General features: G+C 38.0%; 1 long non-coding RNA gene across 1 annotated transcript; it reads left to right on the top strand.

The window, feature by feature from the left end:
• The first annotated feature begins 1,245 nt into the window (after positions 1-1,245).
• LOC113572497 (uncharacterized) lies at positions 1,246-27,383 on the top strand. Its single transcript, XR_003410117.3, has 4 exons — positions 1,246-1,381; positions 7,229-7,420; positions 7,517-7,923; positions 18,422-27,383. It is a non-coding gene; the product is annotated as an uncharacterized LOC113572497 (long non-coding RNA).
• Positions 27,384-27,516: the final 133 nt, after the last annotated feature.

The following is a 27,516-nucleotide window of genomic DNA, read 5'->3' as shown; positions in this document are numbered from 1 at the left end:
GGTTACTTAAAATCTGAACATGTCGTGTTGCCGATATAATGCCTCTGAAACCAAAGACAGGCTATAATTATCTTCTGGCAGTGTCAGAAATTTTGCTCCAAAATCTTGCAGTGTGATCATTCCTACGACGCACATAAGACACTAATATGGAGCAGGCTGGAATTACGCACACCCCATGCACTTTCATGCAACATCAAATCAACATTAAATTCCAAATGGCATATTACTATATTGCATACTCCATACTACTCTCCAGGGTAGCATTCAGTAGGTCTACATAAACCATTATGAAATTTAGCAGTACTGTACTATAAAGTCACATGACCAATTACTCCTCAAAATAGTAAAGGTGCCAGGGGGAGACTGCTCAATTCAATTCAAGACATATAGAAATTTTACAGACTTCACCTTATGTTTAAAGTTAATTTTAGCTACCCCACAGCCAATCACCCCTCAACCAAAATTTATCTCATAACCAATCAACAACTACCCACAAGCCAAAGTGCACTCAACAACTATCCCCACAGCTAAATAACCCCTCAACCACAAGTACCACAACAGCTAAATACCAACAAATACTGAACAACAACTACACAATGAGTCTAATATTCTTCAACCTCACCTACCCCAACAGCAAATGTACCCCTCAGCCTAAACCTCCCCATAACCATTTTCCCATCAACCAGTCGCCCCCACAGCCACATAGCCCACAATGAACACTATCCCAACAGTGAAACACCCCATAACAACTACCCTATCAGCCTTTAGCTTTTATCTACAACTAACAGCTAAATAATCCCTCAGCCTCAGCTAACACAGCAAATTTTACATTTAAACAGTGTTTAACATCATATAACAGTATTTCGCGATTTCATTTTACATTTAAAGTGTATTTAACGGTTTTTCTTGGGTTATCAGCGTTAAAACAGTCAGACTATTTGACTATATTTGCTGTGTTAAGCCAACATAAAGTTTGCCATTCTAGTTATTATTATAAATAAACAAAAATTATGTATTTATTTATATTTATACACACACACACACACACTGTGGAATTGATTTTAGCTTATTGCCAACTTCTTATTCAAAATATTTTTTTCATTTCTTCAATGAAGTTTTAATATACTAAAGCCTATCCCAATAATTATTTTTGTGAATTTAGAGAAGGTGAGTATTTTATTAGTTTGGTTATTATTTCTCCTCTTAGGCTTTGTTTCTGTAAGGTCTGTACTCTTTCTCCTTTCCCCGACCATGAATTTCCCTTTTCTTTAAGGACAAACCGGAAACGATGAACAGATTAACGAATAAGTCACTGTTGGTCGCGGATATAGGGAACAATTCTAAACCGCTATTTTGTCTCGTTTAAATGTTCTCATAGAAGGTAGGTAGCCTGTTCCCCACATTGGCTTATCAAACTGATAGGAATGGAATTCACAAGTGTTTGAGTGCATGTATATTTGCATTTGAGAATAATAGTTTTAATCGTTAATGGGAATAAAACACTAAACCCTACAGCGGTGTATAAACTGTACTCGAACTAGTCCAGCTGTTATCGTGTGACCTGGTAAAACTAACCTGGCTGTTATCACCTGCACTGTGCTGCTGCAAAGCGCTGCTGTGGTATTTTCAGGCTTTATTTGTGGTGGTATTGGATCGATTTACTTAAAATTTTATTCACCAATATCCGATCCATCGTTTTTGCTGATATGGGTCCGATTGCGACACGTCATATCGGTTGGGTGTTTATCCCTCCGTCATTGTATAGCCCTGAGTGCGGTTAGCTAAGAAAGATGACAAAGCTGTGCTGAGCACGATTTAGAGGCATGTTAATGCAACTGGAACAAATACTGTCTTTACTCAGAACCGTTAAGATCTACAGTGGAGAAGAGGCTAAGGTTTAACGGGCACTCTAGCTAACCATGTTCGATTTAGTCACATGTATGCAGTCTATTGGAACTCAGTATTAGCTGTCTAGGTATATAAAGTTATAAACAGCCTCAGTTTAATCTGAGTTTGGGCACTCTAAAGAATAAAAACAATACGTTTCTAATTTCATACTGATTCAAACAAATACAAACCTTAGTTTTTCATGCAATAAATATGTCACGTCTAAGTAGGTAGCCACAGATCCAAACATTCTGTTTCAGCATATTGAAGCAAACTTTAAGATAACTTTTTTTTAAAATTTATAATCATGTTCTCATAATTACTTATTAAAGCATGCAACAAGTTTCCAGATAGACAAAAGATAAGGAGGAATTGCTTTTAGCTGAAACAAATGTATTTTTTGGTAGTACTTGGAAATGACATTAAACTTTTTGTACTCCCATCTGTAGATACCGCATTTCTGTACTTGATTTTAGGAAACTGATATACAGTACTTAAAACAAAATGAGGAATAATATGTCAGCACATGAACCCTTCAATGATCACAAAACCAGAGCTAGAAAATTTGACCATAGGAAATAACTCTGCAGATATTACAGACATAATGCCTGTTACTTTGTTACTTTTGGCAAAGTATGTTGTTTTAATAGTAAAAAGGAAATTCAGTCTTAGAAGGGAAATCAAAGTAGTCTGTAATAGTAACCTGAAACTCTGTGTGCAGGAATGAAATTATGCTTTTTAGCACTGCTGCAAAAAACACAAAAGTACACTAATAATGTTATATATGTAAAAAAAATAAATCCTTAATATACATTTATTGTAATATTTAATTCTAAAAAACTTTAGAATTAAAATTGAATCTTCTGGATTTAACTACACCTCTTTGCCAGGTGGCTCTAGGGCAAACTCTGTTAAAACATGGGAGGGTCGTTGCAATTCCACAAAATGAGACTTGTGTTATTACCATCTACATTTCCCAGTGTGACAATGTCTGCCCACAAGCTGGAAGTTTATAGAACCTGATTTGTGGTATTCATCTTCCAGCACCATTGAATAACTTTAAATATAATTTGAACATTGAACATTTTTCTTGATGCAGGTTTTTTATACGGTGGTTTAGTTAAATTGATTGTGTAAAATAGGTTTTATAGGTAGTTTGACACTGAATTAGTCTTTAGATGCTAAAATGTGGTCTTCATAAAGAGATCAATCAAAATGTTGGTAAAACTGGTAAACAGTGATGTTCTTCCTTCAACCCCCCCCCCCCCCCAAAAAAAAAAACCCTACCTGTTTATTATGTACATATTCTAATTCATTGTCAAAAGTACTGTATGGTCCATCTATTTTTAGTTTGTGTATGTTTCCCGGTGTAATTAACTGCAGTACTTTTTCTATTCACACAGATGAAGAATCTAAATTTCTGAAGCAGTATAGGCATCACATAATTTTTACTGATGCAAAATTAAGTCTTGTGCTAAAGACAATTTTAATAGGATTTATTTTTCTAATGTCTCTAGGTTAATCTTCTTTGCACCAATAGCCATACAACAGGGATACCACAGTACAAGCGACAGACAAAAAGGATTAGGATCACAGCCTAGAAGGTTTTTGATTTATAAATTGTTATTTTGACCTTTTTTCCTCCCCCCCCCCCCTTTTTTTTTTCTTTTCTTTTTTTGCAAAGCACAAAGGGAAATTTGTAAGGGGTAACCTGCACCTCTGAACAAGGTTAGTGTAAATAGTTTCAGGAAATGTCAGCTCAATATTATAAAGGGTGTCCTTGAACTGTCTTCATGTATTTAATTTGTATGAATTTGAGTCCCATGCATTATGCATTGTGCACAACAAAAGATCATAAGAATAATGTCTTGCTGAGGGAGCTTATGTTTTCTGGTGTAGTGCAATTATTGTTCAGGGATGCATGATTCATAATATCTTTGAGAGCTGGGGAAGGGCTTTCTTATATAACATTTGGAAGGTGTGTGCTTTAGTTGTGATGATGTGTATCAATCCAGTCCTGGTCTGTTCCTAATGGAACTTGCACACATCATAGGAGATGCATACTAAATCGACATATTAATGTAGAGTATCTGTTCCATATTTCATTAAATTCTGAACTTTCAAGGACCTAAATGGTATAATTTGGTAAATTTGATTATTTTGTGGGAAGGGAGTATTTTGTGTAATTATTTTTTCTAATTATGAATTTAGAACATTTCCTGCTTGGCTCTTATTGGGTGTAAACGCTGGATACAATTGCATGAGTAATATGTTTTATTGGCAAAAAAGCATGCAAACAATCCAAAGGGAGAGATCAAAAATGGGATCAAACACACGCAAATCACAGGCAAACCTCACCAGCAGTATACAAAAAGTTACCAGATGTAATTCAGTGTATTAGATGGATTTTAAGAGCCAAGCCAAATTTAAAATATATGTACAGTATGCATTGGTGAGCATAGCAGCTCTCCTTCCTTAAATCCAGTTGTGTGTGTGTGTGTGTGTGTGTGTGTGTGTAAAATAACATTGTCTTATTATAAACTGTGACGGATCCCATGAACCAAACTTGTTCCCGCACTGCCACGCCCATATCTTGTCACTGTCTCCAATCTGGTTCACCGGACTACTAACTAATGGAGTACTACACACCTGTTTTCTATTCTCTCCCTCTCTGAAGTCTCCTAATGAAGCTCCCCTCCCTTGCACCTTCGTTGTGAAGTATTGTCATTCTCATGACGAATACCAAGTCTTTCCTGTACGTGTTAGCTTTCCCGGTTACTGAGCTCTACCTGTTTTTCAGACTGCGTCTCCTGTCTGATCCCTGGCTGGGAACCACCCAGACTCTGCTCATTGTTTTCGAACTTGGACCAGCCTGACTTAGAGTACCTGCCAACTCCCCAATACCCATCTTGCTACATTCAGGATCCAGAAACCTCTCCCTTCAGTCCCAGCCTACTCTACAAACCTAATAAAACCTCTTGAATTTGGATCCTTTCTTGCTAATGCATATGCCTTCATTACCTAAACAGCAAGACAAATAATACAAAACATACTAAGCAACTCTGGAAACAATGATAGAGAGTTCACAACACAGACTGAAAACAAGAGGTTTAAGTAGACAAGCTAAGGTGAGGATTATGAGGGGCAGGGAAAACAGCACATGAGACAGAGCATACAGATCGTGAAACCAAAAGTTCCTCTGCGAGTTGCTGAATCAATCCACCAGACATACAATTGTAGGCACCTTGGACTGTAAATGAAATTAGTAAATGGATCTAATAACAAGGCAAGACGAGATGTAATGACAGTCAAAAAGAGAATCTGGCTTCACACATTAGACTTCAGCATAAATCAGATCGATTCCAATGTAATATGGCTCTATTGGTCCAATGTATAGCACTTCAGTTGGCCATACAATTATATACAAATAAGGAACATTTATATATACTCACCAGCCACTTTATTATGTAGACCTTTTCAAGTGCTCATTAACGCAAATATCTAATCAACCAACCGCATGGCAGCAACTCAATGCATTTAGGCATGTAGAGATGGTCAAGACAACCTGTTGAAGTTCAGACTGAGCATTTGAATGGGGGAGAAAGGTGAGTTAAGTGACTTTGAACGTGGTATGGTTGTTGGTGCTAAGTGGGCAGGTCTGAGTATTTCAGAAAGTGCTGATCTACTGGGATTTTCATGCAAAACCATCTCTAGGGTATATAGAGAATAGTCCAAAAAAGAAAATATTCAGTGAGTGACAGATATCTGGATGAAAATGCCTTGTTGGTGCTAGAGGTCAGAGGACAATGGCCAGACTGGTTTTAGCTAATAGAAAAGCAGCAGTAACTCAAATAACTTGCTACAACCGAGGTATGCAGAAGAGCATCTCTGAATGCACAACACATCAAACCTCGAAACAGATGGGCTACAACAGCACAAGACCACACCAGGTCCAAGTCCTGTCAGCTGTGTCCAGGCCACTGATGCTACAATTTGCATTGCCTCACTGAAACTGGACAATAGAAGCGTGGAAAACGTTCTGTGGTCAGAGTTTCAATGTCTTTCTACTGTGACATTCAGATGGTATGGTCAGAATTTGGCATAAACAACATGAAGGCATGGATAGATTCTGTCTCTTATGAATGGTTCAGGCTTAGAGTTGTGGGGAATATTATCTTGGTACACTTTGGGGCTGCTTAATACCAATTGAGCATCATTTAAACATTTCCAGCCTACCTGTGTTGTTGACCATGTCCAATGTCTTGCTGCCTTCCAGCTGTGTGGCCCATGAAAACTCCGGAATCCTGAATTGTTGCACCTGTTTCATAATTCATAATTAATTTAATCCTGTGTATTTAAGGCTGCACCTACCATTCCCTCATTGGGAGGTATTGCCAGTGTTTTTTCCCCAACTTACTGAGTGTGTTTCCTGGATTGATTTCTCCATCTTCCAGACATTGTCTGTTTGGATTGGCACCTGTTTACTTTTTTCCTGCTTTTCCAGTTTTGCCTTTAGCCTGCCCCAGATTACTCTTTGGATTTGCAACCATTAATACAATGGTTAATACATAAAGTGCCTGTTTTGACCTTATATTACCCATGTTATTACTACACGTTTCAATAAACTTTCTCTGAAAGCATCTGAGTTTTTTCTGTCTCATTGTGTCCATCCCTTTATGACTACACCATACCATCTTCTGATGACTGCTTCTTACAGGATATTGGACCAGCAACCTTTTGGGTGAGGGGGTTGGGATGACAGTTCATTGTACTCAAATACCCTCCACATTCACCAGATCTCAATCCAATAAAGCACTTTTGGGATGTGGTGGAATGGATAATTGACATCATGGCTGTGCAGCCAAAAAATTTGCAGCAACTGTGTGAGGCCATCATGTCGTTATGGATCAATTTGCAGCAACTGTGTGAGGCCAACATGTCAATATGGATCTTATTGAATATATATATATATATATATATATGTATGTATGTATGTATGTATGTATGTGTGTGTGTGTGTGTGTGTGTGTGTGTGTGTGTGGATCTTTTTCAATTATAGTGGCCAGTGAGTTTGTATATATCGCATATCTACAGAGGAGTGACGTACGAGTTCAGGAGTCAGGTTACTTTTAATAAAAGAAATAAAAGTAAAGAAGATTGTCAATCCAAGAAAAATCACTCTTCCTGAATGGAAGATGACCGCCAAGCATTAGTTTTTAATAAGGCTAGAGCATGGTGTGGGGGTAACCTGGCGAGAAATGGTTGGGCCTGGAAGGATGAGCATGGTGAAAGTGGGCGGTGATGTGCTTTCCCCTGTTGTTGATGTACCTTTCTTTTGTAGGTGTTGATAGCTCTCCAAAGGCAGCAGTGTCTCCTTCTGGACTTGTTCTGCAACCAGGACTGGACCAGGAGGTTGGCAAATTCCAGGGGTACAGAGTAGACTGGTATCCCAGGACACACTCGAGCAGGTAACACTCGAGTTCTGGATGGAAGCATGATGCAGGGAGTTCTGGGCGTACTTCACCCAGGGCAGGTAAACACTCCAGGTGTTGTGGTGTTCCTGGCATGGTAGTCACAGGACGTTACTGAGCTCTTGATTCACCCTCTCCACTTGTTCGTTTGCCCGCAGATCAGATACAGTGTCCCCTGGCAACCCAAACTAACAGAAGGTGTGCTGGCAGGGGACGGTGGTCCCCAGGGCTGTAGGGAGAGCTGGAAAGGGAAGAAAATGTGGCATCTTTCAAAAGGGATTGGCAATAAAGCTAATGGTTGTACTCCCTTCCAAGATCAGGAGATCAGTGATGAATATGATGCAATATAGGACCATGGCCTCTCTGGAGTGGGCAACAAGAACAGTCTGCCAGAGGGAGAGGCGCATGTCGTGCAGAACGCAGCATGCCTTACCACATCCTGCAAGCAGCTGTCTGGTGTGAGTGAAGCCAGGATGACCAGTCCCCAGAAAGATGTTGGCCCATGTGATGAGAGGGAAGCAGCACTAGAGAAGGACATACTTCCAGTGGAGATGACGTGGCATGGGTGAGTATTGGGTGATAATGAAATCAATCTGATAACCCCTGGGAAGCATGCATGAGGCAGGATGAGCTCCTGGTTGGTGGGCATGGCCTCTGTATCAAAGTTGTCAGAGGGCATCAGCCTTGGCATTCTTGGACCCTGGTTGATAGGTGATAGGGAATCAGAATCATGAGATACCAACACCTCTGTAGGAAACATCCCTGTAACATTGTGAACCTGGAGGGAGGCATGAGTGATGTACTCAAAGATATTTTATTTGCGAAAGGAAACCAAGAGGAAAAAAGGTTTGTCTTTATCAAATGAAAGCAGCAGACTTGGCAAAAGTCTCTACGCAGGCTAGTGAACATCAACAGGAATCACTGAACTCAGACACCTATGAATATTAAATAGGGTGAAATCAAACAAAGGACCAGGTATAGGTGATAATCAATAAGTGAAAATCTCTGGAAACCTTGTGTACTTCACTACAGTGTGTGCATATATGTTTTATGTGTGTGTGTATGTGTGTGTATATATATATATATATATATATATATATATATATATATATATATATATATATATATATATATATATATATATATATATATATATATATATATATAAAGTATAATCATATCATGGTTTGAATGTCCCAGTTTAGTGTTAACAATGAAATTAACAATTAACAATGAAATGTTGATTGATAGTGTTACCTCAAATCATCTTACTTAAAGCCTTGACACCATAACAAGCAGCTTTGTAAAGAAGTTGACATGCTTAAGATATCAGCTGTCTTTAGTAACATACTACAAACTATATTTGTGAATCTACATTTGTGAAAAATGATAACTTTGGAAGTAACCCTGTTAATTAATCACAGACCCATTTCAAATTATGCTTGATAAAATCATTGTGAAAATAATCATCAAGCAACTTACTGGCTTTCCATCCTTAAATAAATGACTAGATAAATTTCAATCAGGATTTCGTCCTACTCATTATACTGCTCTAATTAAAGTAATTAATGACATTTGTTTAAATGTAGAAGGTAGCAGTTCTACTACTGCGTGATCTCAGTGCTGCCATTGATACCCTTGACCATGAAATTCTTTTAGATTGTGACATGGTAGCAAGAAGCATAAAAGCAGTATGCAAGCATGAGTGGCTTTTATTATAGACCATTATGAATACATGAAGACAACCAAAAACACTGGGAACAGGAGACCAAAAACCAGAAACTAAAGACACAGACTAAATACAGAGGCTAACCAAACATGGAACTAAGAACAACAGTGATGTGGGTAAACAACATGAGAAGTAGCAAGTGCTTGTAAACATAAATACAAACAATACCATACTATGAACAAGACAAAAACAAGGGATAAATACACATGCACACACACACCAGGCACAATTAATGGGAGGTGCTAGAGACAAGACACAGGTGAGGTGTACGATAAGAGGGTGGAGACAGGGAGGAGCATGAAACCAAAGCAAAAAAGCACATGGCAAAAGAATCCCAGTGTCATAGTCTCTACTTCGACCTTCTCTGCACTTCCTTGTTCAGCTTCTCCATCATTCTAATCACTTCTATACACCTCTTTCTTATTAACTGTCCTATTTAAGTCAAGATGTTCACAGTCTCTGAAGCTTCTCTCAAGTTAAAGCTGTGTTCTTTCACTATTGTTCTCTCTCTCTCTGTGCAGTGACTTACAACATTGGTGTCTCTGACCTTAAGTTTGTCTGTCCTTTTGGATTGTTACCCATTTTACTGGTTGAATTTGTATCTTGTCTCTTTATTTGTTTCTAGCAGAAATAATGATAAGAGTAAAGAGGGGTGTTTACTGTGACATAGATAGGCTTTAGAGGTTGGTGGGACCTTCAGGAACAGTTCTACAATGGTTAAGTCCTTACCTGCAAAGCAGGAATTACTTTAAACCAATTCGATTAAATTCTTGGGCCAGTTTGACTCTTGGGTCACTCTTATTTAATTTATGTCCTTCCTCTTGTCCAAATCTTAGAAGATTTTTGGCTAGGCTATCTTACTTCAGCTATGCAAACAACCTTCTCCCAAAACATCTATGGTCCACTCAATTTTGTAGGTTACATGCCTTTAGTTCTGCACAGACTAGGAGCTCTCAGGAGCTCTCAAATCTAAAGTGCTAGTTCATAACCTTGGTGTACTGATGGACTCTGATCTCAGTTTTAGCAGTCATATCAGTTACTAAATCTGTATTTTTCACCTTAAGAACTGCATAATATTTTCTGGAAATATCTCATTCAATTGCTATACTGATGACACTCATCTTTACCAGCTTTACCTCCTACTGAGGCCAATAAGATGTGTCCTTATTGAAGTGTCTCAGTGAGTGTTGTAAGGATATAAAATACTGGATGAACAATTTCCTCCAATTAAATGAAAATAAATCAGATATAATTCTTTTTGGCATTTCCAAATCCACAAATTGTTTATCAGAAAACTTAGGAATATATTTGCTCCAGATGTCCAGATTTGACAAACAACTCAAAACAAATGTTAAAATGTATTTTCTAGTGTTCTATGTTTTGGATGTATTCATGCTTTTATACCTTAGAATCTTGAAATTAATTAGTTTTCCTTAGTTGTTTTGAAGTTAGTGTGGAATGGTCCTGCTAGACAAGCCAGACAATGGATCACATTGCTCTGGTTTTAGCTTCTCTTCACATCAATGTGTACAGTCCTAACAGGCAATAGTTCTGTCTCATGCCCCTGTTTTTTTTTTTTTTTATCTCCATCTCCAACTCTTTTAACTTCACCACTAGCATAGGATCTACCCCAGGGGACAGAGACATGGTGGGATCTATGCACAGGCTAGCCTCAGAGACATCAGCTGCCTCTGCCACGGGTGAACACTGAGCTAAGCCCATTGCAACACCCACTGGGCTGCAAAATCCCATCACAAGCAAGGCAAAGCTCCACACACACACACACACACACACACACATCCATCTTTCTGTAACAGTCACCCATTCGCCCTACTGCAAAATCTGTAGTGCCGGAGTTGAGGGCTCGTTAACTTCACCAAAGGCATCTACAGCTTGTAATTCTAATTCCTTGATATGTTTAACAATTTATAAGGTCTGGATGTGCACCTCTAGTGCTATCTTCTCCAACAGACTAGACAGTATGCCTAAACAGTGGTGTTGGCATGAAGCAGTTTCTCAGTTTATCGGCAGGCAGCCAGAGCTCTTATGGACAGTAGTCATAGTAGTGATTGTTCGAACATCTTCCAACAGCCTTTCAGGTACTTCACTTGGTCTTGGAAGTTTGTCCAGCTTAGCCATGATCTTCAATCTTGGTCCCAATTTCATGTGTGGGGATGATGATGATATCTCCCTTCTGACCTGTGGTTCTGGCTCCCCCTTGCCATAACAATTGTGTTGTACCTCATCAAACTCTAGTTGGGACAGCAGTTTCTGCTTGTGCATGTTGGAACACTGAGCTACTAGTTGTGTCAGTGTTAGTCTAGATGTTGCATCCATAGTTCCCACATCATCTGAATATACCCTCTTGCGCTGGGATTGCTTGTGCAGTAGCATTCCAACAGTCCTCTATTCTCTATGAGTGTCTTGCATTCATACCAGTAGCCCATTTTTCATCACATCACACTGAACCCTCAGCATCTGATGCAGACCTTGTCAACCTAGGCAATGTCCAACGTGGTGTGACTCGTTTCGAACTCTTATTGTTAAGGACTTTGCCTAAGGAACCACACAGGAGACACCCTGGTCAGGATTCAAAACCCCAACCTCATGTACCAAAGTCAGTGGTGTAATCCACTGCGGAATTGGTAAAACAGCTGAACAAGAGCTGCAAAAAGTACTGAATGTTTACTAACAGTAAGCATGATTTCTAGTGATCTATAGTTTGGGCATGACAGCAACAGTAAACTATAGCATAGGTTCTAACATCCACGAATCTACTGAGCAGGCAGGGTTCCCACATCATTAGCACCCACAAATTGGCAGAATTCTTGGCTAGGAAGGAGTACAATTAACCTGGACTTAGGGCTCTGAAGTCAAGGGTGAACTGAGAAATCAGATGAAATAAGTATCTACATTTACAACCTGCATCAATATGCATTCCATACACACAGAGATCACATTTGGTTGGCCCCATAACAAATAACTCGTGCCTGGCACTGCATATTTTCTTAATGAGCTTGCATTTACAATTTATACATAACAATGAAATGACAAAACAATATAAAACTAGGGGCTCCAGGGATCTAAGGAACCAGGGCACACTCATCAAATTCCTATGTATCCTTCTCAGGTAAAAAGGACACTTTCCAGCTGCTCACAAAATTTTATGTTTATGAAAACTATGAAATACAATATTTGGCATGCACAAAAATCCTTAAGCCTAGGTGCCCTGCCCCATTTGCCCATCTACCCAAATTAAAAACATACTTAACAAACATAATTTTAACATCCATATTAGGTTTGTAAATGCCTAATGCCAAGGATTATATGAAAATGGTTATAGCTATTCACATTGTCTCATCTGAGCTTTGTACCATTACTGAAATAAAGAAAATATGGTTCAAATATGGTTCAACATGAAAAAACTTTAAAAAAGGGTGTACCAAAGGATATTCTCCTTGGCAGCAACTGTCAGCACTACAAACTTTTAAATGACTTAAATCATGCAGTAATTGAAGGTTTCTCTGTCACTATATAGAAAGTCAATAGACAATGTAACTGCATAATTTTAAATGCCATAGTGCATTAGGCTTTAAGAGGGTAGAGTGTATATATATATATATATATATATATATATATATATATATATATATATATATATATATATATATATATAGTAATTTTGATTGCCATGGGCTGTGCTCCTGAAAAACTTGTTCAATTTATAATTCAAACATCAGAGTAAAAAAGTCTTGGAGCACAGGCAAATAGGATAAAAGCATTGTGGTGTATATCAAGTTTATTTCATTTATTAAAACTCTAAATGTCTTTAAAGGTTTGAAATGGATACAATCCATTACTTAAAACAGTTTCTGTAACACAGCTATAGACAACTCATAGGCATGAATGGCACGAATGTTTTAAGAGAACATTTTAAATAAGAAAATTAGTGAATGTGGAAAATTTTCTTAAACAACTTATTAGATTTGTTTATGAATCTGTTAGTCACAGTCTTACATGAAGGCCACTATTTCTGAGTCATATCACTTGTCTCCAATTTTAGAGTTTTAAATATGTTTAAAGATGTCATATTTAAAGGCTGAAAATCCATAGTTCTTCTCTTTGAGTGGATGCCTCCCATATTGTGCCATGCTATGCAGTATTGTAAACAGCAGAGTGAAATCTTTTACATAAGCCACATTAAAAACAAAGTCTGTTTTGGTCTTTCCTGAAGGAAAGTCTTCCTCCTTGCTTAAAACTGACCAGTGCTTCCAAGAATTAGGAAACATCTGGAGTGCACAATTGTTTACAAGTAGAAAGTGTTAAGGTCTTAGTGCATTACATTACACACACAGTGCTGTCCATTTCTTTCCATTGATGCTGGCAAGCATTCTTGGCTTACCCTTTTGCACATGGTTTTCTTTGTATTTAAATGCCACATTATTTTGAGTTACACAGAGAAAACCGAATTATTACTCCTATAAAGTACATCAACATGTATACACACAAGCACACAAACTTTTATTTGTGTTTCAGAGTGCCACACAGGTGAAATCTTGGGAAGTAGTTGATATTATTGAAATCTCTACCTGCAGTCCAATATGCATACTTATATTTTACCTAGAAAGCTTAGGAAGTGCATTCTATCCTGATTGCCATGTTAATATGTCCCAAAATGAATGCCAATAATCAAATGCTGTAGAATTATACCCACGTCTGAAAGTGAACATCAATGCATATCGAGACTGAACTTTTCATTCCCAGAATTCTATAAACTGTTTCTCAGCAGATCAAAGGCAAAATTACCATGATGCTTCTTTAGTTTATAAAATCAATAAAACCTACTGCCTGCTCACTTGGATCATTAATTATAGCTGGAAAGAGGGAGGAAGACAGTAAGGTAGAACCAACAAAACCAAAAAGTGCCAATCAGAACAGATGCTTAACACTTTTTCCCTTTAATTTTCTGTTCTCTGTCATATGTTTTACACCTCACAAAGCAAAGGAGAGACCATTAAATGACTTGGCTCTTAAGAAGGAGAAAATATTTGGAACACAAGGGCAGTTCTGGCTATAATATCTTTCCACTGGTGATTCATAAAATCCCACAGGGGGCTGACAGAACTTGGAGCATTAAAACAACTGTAGGACGAGCAGAGAATGAGAAGGAGCCAAAAAAAAAAACAGAATTCCACCAGAAACAAACAAACAAAAACCAAGCAAGCAACAAACAACAACAACAAAACAGGCAAAGTCAACAGTCAGCCATACATTGCTTTAAGAGCTCCTGCATATAAAACCACTGTAAGTGACCTGGGAAATTAAGTCTCAACACTTTTGCAAGGTTTGTAGTTAATCTGTGTAAATAAGTTTTTGGGGTTTTTTTTGCTTTGTCTTATTATTTTATTATAAATTAAAACTATTTTAAAATTATTTTAAAATCTTAAACAAGAATCCATAAATAGTCTGTGCTCAAGTTCAATATTGTGGTATTTAAAACTCAACAAACTGAAGCTGAGTTTGCTACCTTGTGATTTAAGAAGAATCAAGCTGAAGGTGAGTTCAAACATTAACTGCTAAACTTTGAGACAAACCTGTTGGCCAGTGAATGAAAGCAAGAAGCGTAATAGCTGATAAACATGAAGACTATTTGCTTTTCAATTATTAGACTATGCTTGACTGTAAGTAATCTAAGTAAGTTGATCAAAGTGCCTTACAAAGTCATAGCAACATGACAACATACAACACACAGGTCCGAAGGACACAGACATGACTACCCACTTCACATACCTACAAATATTTTTAAATGCTAATACTAAAAGCTAATAAATGTATGCTTCAGGTTGTGACTTGAAAGCAGTAACTAAGTGAATACATCTAATGTCCTCTCTTTGTTCCACAGCCTCAGTGTATGGACTGCACCTTTGAGCTTGAGCTGAAATCATGGAACAACCAAAAGTAACTGACCTGAAGAACTCAGACTCAGACCTGAGTATGGGCGAGGCAAGTCAGCAATATAGAAAGGGGCTTTCTATACTGAGAACTTGAAAAAGAAATAAAATAACTTTAAACTGAATCCTGTAATGGATATGAAGCCTGTGAAGAGAAGCTAAAACCAGAGCAATGTGATCCATTGTTTGGCTTGTCTAGCAGGACCATTCCATACTAACTTCAAAACAACTAAGAAAAACGAATTAATTTCAAGATTCTAAGGTATAAAAGCATGAATACATCCAAAACATAGAACACTAGAAAATACATTTTAACATTTGTTTTGAGTTGTTTGTCAAATCTGGACATCTGGAGCAAATATATTCCTAAGTTTTCTGATAAACAATTTGTGGATTTGGAAATGCCAAAAAGAATTATATCTGATTTATTTTCATTTAATTGGAGGAAATTGTTCATCCAGTATTTTATATCCTTACAACACTCACTGAGACACTTCAATAAGGACACATCTTATTGGCCTCAGTAGGAGGTAAAGCTGGTAAAGATGAGTGTCAGTATAGCAATTGAATGAGATATTTCCAGAAAATATTACGCAGTTCTTAAGGTGAAAAATACGAATTTAGTAACTGATATGACTGCTAAAACTGAGATCAGAGTCCATCAGTACACCAAGGTTATGAACTAGCACTTTAGATTTGAGAGCTCCTAGTCTGTGCAGAACTAAAGGCATGTAACCTACAAAATTGAGTGGACCATAGATGTTTTGGGAGAGGGTTGTTTGCATAGCTGAAGTAAGATAGCCTAGCCAAAAATCTTGTAAGATTTGGACAAGAGGAAGGACATAAATTAAATAAGAGTGACCCAAGAGTCAAACTGGCCCAAGAATTTAATCGAATTGGTTTAAAGTAATTCCTGCTTTGCAGGTAAGGACTTAACCATTGTAGAACTGTTCCTGAAGGTCCCACCAACCTCTAAAGCCTATCTATGTCACAGTAAACACCCCTCTTTACTCTTATCATTAGTTCTGCTGGAAACAAATAAAGAGACAAGATACAAATTCAACCAGTAAAATGGGTAACAATCGAAAAGGACAAACAAACTTAAGGTCAGAGACACCAATGTTGTAAGTCACTGCACAGAGAGAGAGAACAATAGTGAAAGAACACAGCTTTAACTTGAGAGAAGCTTCAAAGACTGTGAACATCTTGACTTAAATAGGACAGTTAATAAGAAAGAGGTGTATAGAAGTGATTAGAATGATGGAGAAGCTGAACAAGGAAGTGCAGAGAAGGTCGAAGTAGAGACTATGACACTGGGATTCTTTTGCCATGTGCTTTTTTGCTTTGGTTCCATGCTCCTCCCTGTCTCCACCCTCTTATCGTACACCTCACCTGTGTCTTGTCTCTAGCACCTCCCATTAATTGTGCCTGGTGTGTGTGTGCATGTGTATTTATCCCTTGTTTTTGTCTTGTTCATAGTATGGTATTGTTTGTATTTATGTTTACAAGCACTTGCTACTTCTCATGTTGTTTACCCACATCACTGTTGTTCTTAGTTCCATGTTTGGTTAGCCTCTGTATTTAGTCTGTGTCTTTAGTTTCTGGTTTTTGGTCTCCTGTTCCCAGTGTTTTTGGTTGTCTTCATGTATTCATAATGGTCTATAATAAAAGCCACTCATGCTTGCATACTGCTTTTATGCTTCTTGCTACCATGTCACAATCTAAAAGAATTTCATGGTCAAGGGTATCAATGGCAGCACTGAGATCATGCAGTAGTAGAACTGCTACCTTCTACATTTAAACAAATGTCATTAATTACTTTAATTAGAGCAGTATAATGAGTAGGACGAAATCCTGATTGAAATTTATCTAGTCATTTATTTAAGGATGGAAAGCCAGTAAGTTGCTTGATGATTATTTTCACAATGATTTTATCAAGCATAATTTGAAATGGGTCTGTGATTAATTAACAGGGTTACTTCCAAAGTTATCATTTTTCACAAATGTAGATTCACAAATATAGTTTGTAGTATGTTACTAAAGACAGCTGATATCTTAAGCATGTCAACTTCTTTACAAAGCTGCTTGTTATGGTGTCAAGGCTTTAAGTAAGATGATTTGAGGTAACACTGTATCAATCAACATTTCATTGTTAATTGTTAATTTCATTGTTAACACTAAACTGGGACATTCAAACCATGATATGATTATACTTTATATATATATATATATATATATATATATATATATATATATATATATATATATATATATATATATACACACACATACACACACACATAAAACATATATGCACACACTGTAGTGAAGTACACAAGGTTTCCAGAGATTTCCACTTATTGATTATCACCTATACCTGGTCCTTTTTGGATTTCACCCTATTTAATATTCATAGGTGTCTGAGTTCACACTGTTCTCCGCGCCTACGAGTTGGTTCCAGAGGCATACAGACAAAACTTTAGGTGGCTAGTAAAAATCACGTTGTTTGAAAGATGGTGGTCAGACAGTGGTGTTAGCACCACTGAAAGAGTTCATTCTTGTAGAGGAATTCAAGCAATGTCTTCCTGAGAATGTCGTGGTGTACTTAAATGAACAGAACTTGTACTTTGACAGTCGCTTTACTTTAGCTACTAAATTTGTAAAATCTACTTTAGCTGATAAATTTGTATTAACCCACAAAACTGTTTTCAATCCCCCCGTATCCCACAGTCGTGCTCCATCCCCATTGCAGAAACTCAAGAACATGCCTCCCTCAACTATAGCTGGGTTCCTAGTGGAAACATGAGAATGTTTTTTACTGTCACGAGCATGGACACATAATAGCTAACTGTCCTGCTCTTATGCACTTGCCACAGATGTTCCGAAAAAGTTAAATGCTGAGAGTACATTACCTTTGTTACCACATATAGAGCCAGTTTTTAGACCTTTAATTTTTGATTATTATATCTCTCTTTCGGAATCTGGTGAAAGGAAACAACAAATTAGAGGTTTGAGAGATACTGGAGCAGCCTGGTTTTGAACAGTGTGTTGCCATTTTCAGAAAAGACCTATTGTGGCAGTGACGTCTTAGTTCAAGGCGTTGCATTAGACATACATAGGCTACCACTGCACAGTATGTTTTTATGTTCAGACAATTACACTGGTGATGTTAAAGTGGCTGTTCATTCCGAATTGCCAGTGAGTGGAGTTTCCTTTATACTTGGAAATGACACAGCTGGTGGTATTGTGTTCCCTGTACCCGAAGCAGTGGAAAACCCTGTTTACTCTGAGCCTGATCATTTTAATCAGTTCCCTGCTTGTGTGTTGACCTGTGCTCAGGCACATAAGTTATGTGATGTGTCTGTCTGTGACTTTGTTTCTAGGCTTCGTGATAGGCTACAGGCAGTTCGAGAAATAGCCTAGAAGAACCTGTGTTCTTCTCAGACCACCATGAAGATTAAATATGACAAAAAGGCAGTGAAGAGACAATTTGAGGTTGGTGAGAAAGTACTCTCGCTTCTCCTCATTACTGGCTCTTCCCTCAATGCAAGTTTTTTCTGGTCCTTAAGTGATCCTGTCATGTTGAAGCCCTGCCGTGATCGCACTATACATACTGGTTTGGGATCCCCGATAGATTTGCCTTCTTGTACTCCTGTTTCAGTTGTGGTAACCCCTACTGAATATGCCCCTGAACAGGATCATTTGCATTTAGGTCAGAACTGTCTGCCTTGTGTTCGTCTGCCTAACTCAGAAGCATTAACACATCTCCCTGAAAAGTTGTCTGGATTGCCCTTAGCAGCCCATGCTGACCTTATCAGTCTCATTCAGAAATAACCCATATTATTTTCTGACGTTCCCACTCGTACTACCGTCCTTCAGCATGACATTGATGTTGGTTCTCATTCACCCATTAGACAGCACCCATATCGTACCTATCCCCAGAAACTTATATTGATAAATCAAGTATTTGTTAGAACTCCACCTTGCAATCCCTAGTGTCAGTCCCCTGGTGTTCCCCATGCATTCTGGTGCCAAAACCAGATTGCACATACCGCGTCTGCACAGACTACAGAAAAATAAATGCAGTTACTGTTTCTGATTCCTTCCCAATGCCTAGAATGGAAGATTGTGTGAATAAGATTGGTTCAGCTAGATTTGTAAGTAAGCTTGATTTGCTTAAGGGATACTGGCAAGTTTCGTTAACCTCTTATGTATTTTACATTTCGGCATTTGCTACCCCTGACTCTTTCCTACAATATACAGTAATGCCTTTCATTCTTAAAAATGTCCCTTCTACCTTTCAGCGTTTGATGACTATGGTTTTTGGTGACATGCCTAACTATGAAGTCTATTTGGATGATGTGGTTGTGTATACCAGCACTTGGGAACAACATGTACAGTTGCTTGATATTGTTTTTAAGAAGTTACTGGATGCCGCCCTTGTTCTTAAGTTCGAAAAATTTGATTTTGCTAAGAGTGAGGTTGCCTACTTGGGGAAACTAGTGGGTTGTGGTAGTGTGTGTCCCCTTGATGCCAAAGTACAAGCAATCAAGTCTTTTCCTCCCCCAGAGATGAAAAGACAACTCCGATGCTTTTTGGGCATGGCAGGTTTTTATTGTTGTTTTTGTAGGAATTTTTTGGTGTTTTTACCCTTCACAAATTTGCTTCGTAACACAACCCCTTTTGAATGGTCACAACCCTGTCAAGATGCATTTGATTCAGTGAAAGCGCTCCTGTTCTAGCAAACCCTGATTTTACTCATCCTTTTACACTTGAGGTAGATGTCAGTGGTAGTGGAACCAGTGCTTCCCTCCTAGAAGAGGACACACAAGACCTAGATCACCCTATTTTTATTTATTGTTCTAGAAAGTTCATGAAACACCAGCTGGCCTACAGCAATATTGATAAGGAAGCCCTTGCACTCTTTCTAGCGTTGCAACATTTTGAGGTGTAACTTGGTGGTAGTCCGGACCCCATCACCATATACACTGATCACAATCCGCTCGTGTGCTAACATGGCTAATGCTAATCAGGGCTTAATGCATTGGTCTCTGATCATCCAAGGGTTTAATATTGACATCAAACATAAAAAAAGGTTAAGATGTTGATGATTTCGACTTGTTTTGTTTTTTGTGTGCTGGAACTTCCTGTGTAAGTCCCCGCTTATTTGGGGGGGGGGGGGGGTATGGAAAGATGTGTGTGTGTGTGTGTGTGTGTGTGTGTGTGTATGTATGTATGTTCCAGGTTCACTGCCAGAATATATATATAAATATATATATATATATTTATTTTTTTTATTTTTTTTTTATTTATTTATAGATAATGTATAGAGTGTGTAAATATTGTTTTGTTTGGTACTTTGGTGTTGGATACTGGTGATAGGGAGTGACTGCCATTTTTGTTGGGTGTGGGTTTTTGCCTCTGTTTATGTGTCAGGTAGTTAGGAAAGTCTGTTGTATGTTTCTTTTGTTGTTAGGATTAGCTAGTGTGTAATTTTATTTAATTAGTCTGGGTTTTCTTTATTATTTTGGCCTGGGTCACTCCTGAAGACATTTGCAACAGTATGATTGTTTTGAATGAATTATGAATTATAACCTCTGCACACAATACACGGAAAAAACCTTCCATTTTTGTGATTTTGTGATTGTTTGTTTTATTGCTATTTAATTTTCACAACTTCCAGTACGTTATCCGTTTGCATTTCTTCTTCCTTTTTATGGCCTCAAAGCCTAGATGGGGTCATAACAGTGACATTATGGAGAAATACCTGAATTTCGGCTTGCCCATGGGAGCACCACAGCTCTCCCATTTATGTGTCCAACACATTTGCCCCACTCAGCAAGGTACCCGCTGAGAAGCTTGTTGAAAGAGCTCTGGTTATAGGGGACTCTGTTTTGCGAAACGTGAAATTAGCTAGGCCTTTAGGGACACCAGCAGCAGTAGTTAGCTGTATGCCAGGGTGGCAGACATTGCAGCTAATCTTAAAGTCTATGGCAGACATTGGTTCTCTAAAATAATCTAGATTTATTGTGAATCTCTCAGATTTATCATTTGCAACTCAAACCCCACGGAACTTGATCAAATGACTAAATGCTTAGAATCAGTATTTTGCTGCACAATCAATGATGTTACTCTGCTTACAAATAACAAATTAGGGACAAAAATTTGTACCTTGGTATAATGATCACATTCACAATTTAAAACAGAACACTCAAAAGTCGTAAATGGCTCCACACTAAACTTAGATTTCCAGCTCACATGGAAGGAGAGCCTTCTCAAGTATAGAAAGGCACTTAATACCACTCAAACATCTTATCTCTTGACCCTAATAGAAAATAACAAAAATAATCCTAGATTTCTATTTAGTACAATTGTACATTTAACATTTAACCAATGCTCATATTACAACAACACATAGTAGTAATGAGTTAATAAATTAAATACGTTCAGAGTAACATTCAGAGTATTAACATGACATCGGGCAGCTACTTAGAGATTGGAACAGCCAGGCCAAAAAAGACTCTAGAATCATTTACAACTATCCAAGAGCCAAAATCTCTGATCTCGCACTCAAAATCCTCCAATTGCTTACTAGATTCACAGCCCACAAACTTTCTTAAGGAAATCCTACCTGAAGTAATTGAACTTTTGCTAAATTTAATAAACTCCTCCTTGAACATTGCCTATGTACCTAAATCATTCAAAAATAGCAGTAATCAGACCACTTATCAAAAAATCTAACCTCAACATGTCAGCTGAGAAAACTCCTAGAAAAAGTTGTAGCTCAGCAGCTAAGCTCATACCTGAATTAGAACCAGATACATGAATCTTTCAGTCAGGGTTTAGGACTCATCATAATATAGAGACAGTACTGATGAAAGTAGTTAATGACCTTTTGTTGGCTTCGGACCAGGGTTGTTTCCTTGCTTTTATTGCTTGGTCTGTGTGCAGCTTTTGACACAACATAGCTCACAACATTTTACTAGACAGACTCAAAAATGTTGTTGGGCAACAGCGCTTTCCTGGTTTAATTCTTATCTAGCCGATTGCTACCAGTTTAACATAAATGGAGACTTTCAGCATACAACAAGGTTAGCTCTTGTGTCCCACAAGGATTTGTTCTAGGGCCTCTGCTTCTTTTCTTTATATATGCTACATCTGGGTGAAATTATAAACACTGTGCTAGTTACCACTGCTATGCTGATGATACTCAGATATATGTCTCAACCAAACCAGAGGACATATATAAGCTTATTATTGTTGAGGAATGCATAAAAGACATGAGACACTGGATGTTGAGAAACGTTCTCTCACTTAATCCTGACAAAACAGAAGTGCTTCTATTAGGCCCACAGGCAGTTAGGATCTCGCTGTCTAATTACTTAAAGAACACCAATGGTCTACCAATCATATCCTCTTTAACAGTTAAAGATCTTGGAGTGATTATGGATCCCAGTTGCTCATTCGAAGCTCAGGTAAATAATATTTCTAGGTGTGCCTTTCTCCACCTCAGGAACATTGCAAAAATTAGGAACATACTCTCCTCACATGATGCAGAAAAGACAGTCCATGCATATATCACTTCAAGACTACTGTAATGCCTTACTATCTGGCTGTACCATTAAGTGCCTAAACAAGCTCCAGCTAGTTCAAAATGCAGCAGCCAGAGTTCTTACTAGAACTAGAAAATTTGATCACATTACTCTAAGCATTGTTACATTGGCTCCCAGTAAAACTTTGTATTGATTATAAACGTCTAATGACCTAAAATGCACTGAATGGTCTGGCCCCACAGTACCTTTGTGAACTCCTAGTGCATTATGACCCAAAAGGTGCAGGCTCTTATAAGAAAATTTACCACACGGGGAGAGCCTTTTCCTATAAAGCTACCACACACTATGGAATATCCTTCTTGTAATTGTTCAAGACTCAATTGTTTATATTTGTTGTCTATCAAGTTGTTTTGTGTTATGCAAACATATGTATTTTGTCCCATATCCCATACTATGGAATAACATTCCTGTAAATTTTCAAGACTCAGACACATATTTAAGGCTAGGCTGAAAGCCTATCTGTACAGTCAGGCATTTTATTAACTACTTCCCATCTTGGGTAAAAGTGGAGATCTGGGGGTCCATGGGCATTGAGAGTTATGGTAAACTGGAATGTTATGATGCTGTCACTTCATCTCTCTTTTGTCACTTCAACAAGAGTGATTAATGTTCCAGGGTGCCCTTGGGCCTGTGTTTCCTTCTGGCTCTATCTTTTTACCTGTGCTTCCATAGCTAGATTGGTCAAAGTCCGTCTTTGCACATTATAGTTCCCTAATTTACACGACCTTGTACTTGGACATGCCTAATAATCTGTTCTCTCTTTCTGTTGAGGTATACCTACTTCTGATGTCATGTTGTTATTGAGCCCCAACCTGTCAACCAGATGCCATGGCTACTCCCATCAACCCCTCATGCTCCCCTACTGTAGCCTACCCCAGCCAACTACTTCTCCATTGCCCTTGATGGAAGTTCTTGTGCGGGCTGGGTTTCGGACATGCTTGCACCATTGAGACCTGACTAAGATTTCTAGAAGACCGGAATAAACTTTGATTGCTTATTTCTTTATTTTTATTATTATTATTTCTCTCTCTCTCTCTCTCTCTCTCTCTCTCTCTCTCTCTCTCACTCTCTCGCTTTCTCTTTCTCTCACTACTTATATTGCTCCTTATTGTATATATTGTAATTATTGTAGTGTCTGTTGTGGGCCAGAGGATGATGGACCCCCCCCACCCCTTGAGTCTTGGTTCCTCTCAAGGTTTCTCCCTCATGCTCTAGGGAGTTTTTGCTTGGCACTGTCACCCTTGGCTTGTTCACTGGGGGCTTGGATTTGGACATGTGTAAAGCTGTTTTGTGACAACGGCTGTTGTAAAAATCGCTATATAAAAAAATTTGACTTTGACTATAAACAGGATGTTCTCCCATGAGCCATCCAAAATGTATTCTCGGTGGCAAGATAATAGCAATGGCAGGATAATAGCAAAGCTAGAAACTGAAAAATACTGGAAAGGCATATAGCACCTGGCAGCACAAATGCATGGTTAAATGAAGGCCAGAGTCCTGATCCTGAAGAACACCAGAACAGCAGAGGAGTCCAGCTACTGGTGGATAAAACAGACTGTAAGACCAAACACTCAAGACTTAAGCACTGCCTGCACCATCAGCAAATGTGAATCATAAGGAAGGTGAGGCCACAAGAAAAGCAGAGAAGTCAACTGAATGTGAAGCATGGAGGGTTTCATGCCGAGACTGTACAACATGCCGAGGACTAGTGAACGTCGGCGCCACTATCCAGGATGAGCACTATTCAGGAGTATGCCAGGTTGATGGCCCCAAATGATGAAGTGATAACCTCAGACAGCAGAAACTCAAGTCATATTGGAATCAGGAGGAGCTGGAAATATCATGGGAGGATAAACACGGTATGCACGGAGGCACTAATCATGGCAGCACAAGCACTGAATACAAGATCAATAGAGGCTAGGATCTACCACACCAGGCAGGACCCCAGGTGCAGACAGAGCTTAGACCAAGCTAAGATTCTGTGGGACTTCTAGATATAGGCAGACAAAGTTGTAATGGCTGACCAACCAAACATAGTGGTGAATAAACAGCAGAAGAGGGCTGAAGGTGAAGAGAAGGTGAAGGCAATAGTGGTTCCAGTAGTAATTGGAGCACTAGGGGCTATGACCCCCAAACAGGGAGAATGGCTCCAGAAACAACATCCGAGATCTCCATTCAGAAGAGTGCAGTCCTGTGTGTGTGTGTGTGTGTGTGTGTGTGTGTGTGTGTGTGTGTGTGTGTATGTGTGCCTATTTTTTCTTCCACATCACCATTTTAAACTAAGTGACACAAACCTTTGTTTTTGTTTTAAAATATCTTGTGATAGTTCTAGTCACATGTTTAATCTCCAGTTCAGGCACTGCGTGTTTTTGGAATGTTTTCAGTATAGTACTCTACAAGTGACTTCCAATCTTTTCCTCCAGGGTGCTTGCAAAGGCCAGGAAAAGGAGCCATTAGTAGTGAAGAATGTCAATGGAAATTATTTGAAATGTTCACTATATCCATACGGGGACAACAAACTAGTGCTATGTGGGTTATGCCAGTCCTATTTGTGAAAGTGTGTTTGTATTTGAGAGCAAAAAGAAGTAAGGGATGTATGTTTGCAAAGCTAAAAGGAGTCCTCTTATAGGGGATTTTTATAACAGGTCCTTTCATGCCTCTGAATTGCTAAATGTTTGTCTATGCTGCCATTACAAGTTTAGTTAGTAAATTAACTTTTTACTAAGATCATCATTCAGTATATCAGTGACTGATTTCAAAATCTAATTTATTCTGTGTCTGTGAATGCATGCATGTTTGTAATGAAACTCTATTAAATCTTATATTTCAGACATTACTCAGATCTAAATTATAATGGAATGGAACTTCAGCCATAGAAATTTAATGTGTTTGTAATGTCATGCATTTGCCATCCCAAAAGCCCACATTTCCTCACAAGTTATATATGTACAGAATATGCAGTCCCACTTTGATGAGACTCACACACATACACACTAACAGGCCAATAACGAAGTGTATTTGTTTTTTCACAATTCAGGTTAGTCGAAAACCATGAGAGGGGAAAACATATGACGTTATTATGGTTAAAGTCAACATATCTTTTTTATGGTGTCCACTCTAGTTCCAAGTCACATAAGCATGCACATAACTGGCTCTGAATAAGGTCTACAATGTGTCCCTTATGCTATCTTTCAGAGCACAAGTAGGAAACAGATCTTGTATCAGTTGCCGTTCAAATGAGGTAACCCATGAGTTTGCCAGGCACTGACACTCATGGAGTCACTCAGGAAAAGGGAGTCTGGAAAATTTGGGCTTTAACCATGTCTGTGGCTGTTGAACTCAGACATCACTGTTGAGATTTCTGTGTTGCAGTAAACTATCCATATTTTTAACTTTAAGTGTTCATAAAGGAAAAAAATGAAAACCAATACACTTCATGGTAAACCTTTTTTTTTTCTTCCTGTAATACATTTTCATTTATTACCACAACCTAGTCATCATGGTCCCTTCTGCTTTTCAGACTTGGAAGACTTATCAATCCTTTTCAGGTTCCCAAAGCTTCTACCTTAAAACAAATCCTGGTCATGGAGAAGATAAGCAGTCACAGAAACTGCCAACAAAAATTATCTTCTGATTTTACTCAGCCATACTCCCTACAACAAGTCATTGTAAATTTGTCATTCATTCTGAGCTGTCTTGATTAAGCAGAAATACGGCATTAAAACTTTACCCATACACATTACCAATACCCAATTCTTAGCACTAGATTGTAAAGATCCACGCTTAATTCTGAATCAACTGTTCAACATAAATATACTGCAGTGCCACCACTATTATTTAAGCATCAGTACTCCCTACCTGGTTTGCATTTAGCAAAACTACTTTTTATTCATATACCTTTTATTAGAAAAATGATGTAGACACATGTACTGAAATCGAACTCATATACCTGAACACTATGAATACCACAAGACCAAATCATCTTGGTCAGACCTGCTCATAGCTTTAAAATGTCTTCCAACAGTGTGTTTCTTAACTGTGTACTATATGTAATGATATCCTGTGTTACTCTCTGCAGTACTGTAATGTTTCAATCTGAAGGTAGTTAAATATATTTTATTATAAAGTTCCACACCTAAGTATATGTATGATGACAGAGTTTAATTGAATATAAAACTATATATCATTTTAATTTTAACACAAACTGGGTAGATGGTTTAAATCATGATATAATTCAAAATTTAAGTGAAAAGTGATTCATTCATTCATTCGACTCATTCGGAGACAATGACATTTTTGTACCAAAAAATTGCCCTCATATTTGGTTTAGACAGATATAGACAATACGTTATGTCTATATCTGTCTAAACCAAATATTAGGGCAATTATTATCAAGTTTATGTCCAAAAATCTAATAATATAAATGCCCATAATTTAAAGCACTAGATTTTTTGTAAGAGTCCAGTGACAATTTATGTTGGTGGTATACACTAACAGTCGTCATTCCAGAGGCCAAGTTACACTTTACTGTTCCTTCTACAAAATACATTTTATGTAAGCCTCAAATTAAAGCTATTGATGCACAATAACAAAATGGTCACAGAAATTGTTCTCTGTTCAAACAATTAACTGTAAATGTCATTTACTGTAAATTAATTAAATGGAAGAAGGTCTGGGTCTTGAGTACTTGAAGAGTGCTGGTGTAATGATAAATTCAGTTCAGCAGGCACATTGTTGCTTTAAATATAAAGAGATAAACAGCAGAAAATGAACAGAGAACTGTTTCTTCTTCATCCTGTTATACACAAATAAATAAATAAATAATCCAAGATGTAGAGTATTCTGTTTTGGATTTTGGACACATT

The sequence above is a fragment of the Electrophorus electricus genome, chromosome 16 (genome assembly GCF_041902795.1).
Source record: "Electrophorus electricus isolate QZ-2024a chromosome 16, ASM4190279v1, whole genome shotgun sequence".
In the NCBI taxonomy this organism is placed as follows: domain Eukaryota; kingdom Metazoa; phylum Chordata; class Actinopteri; order Gymnotiformes; family Gymnotidae; genus Electrophorus; species Electrophorus electricus.
This window is presented reverse-complemented; position numbering and strand designations above follow the sequence as displayed.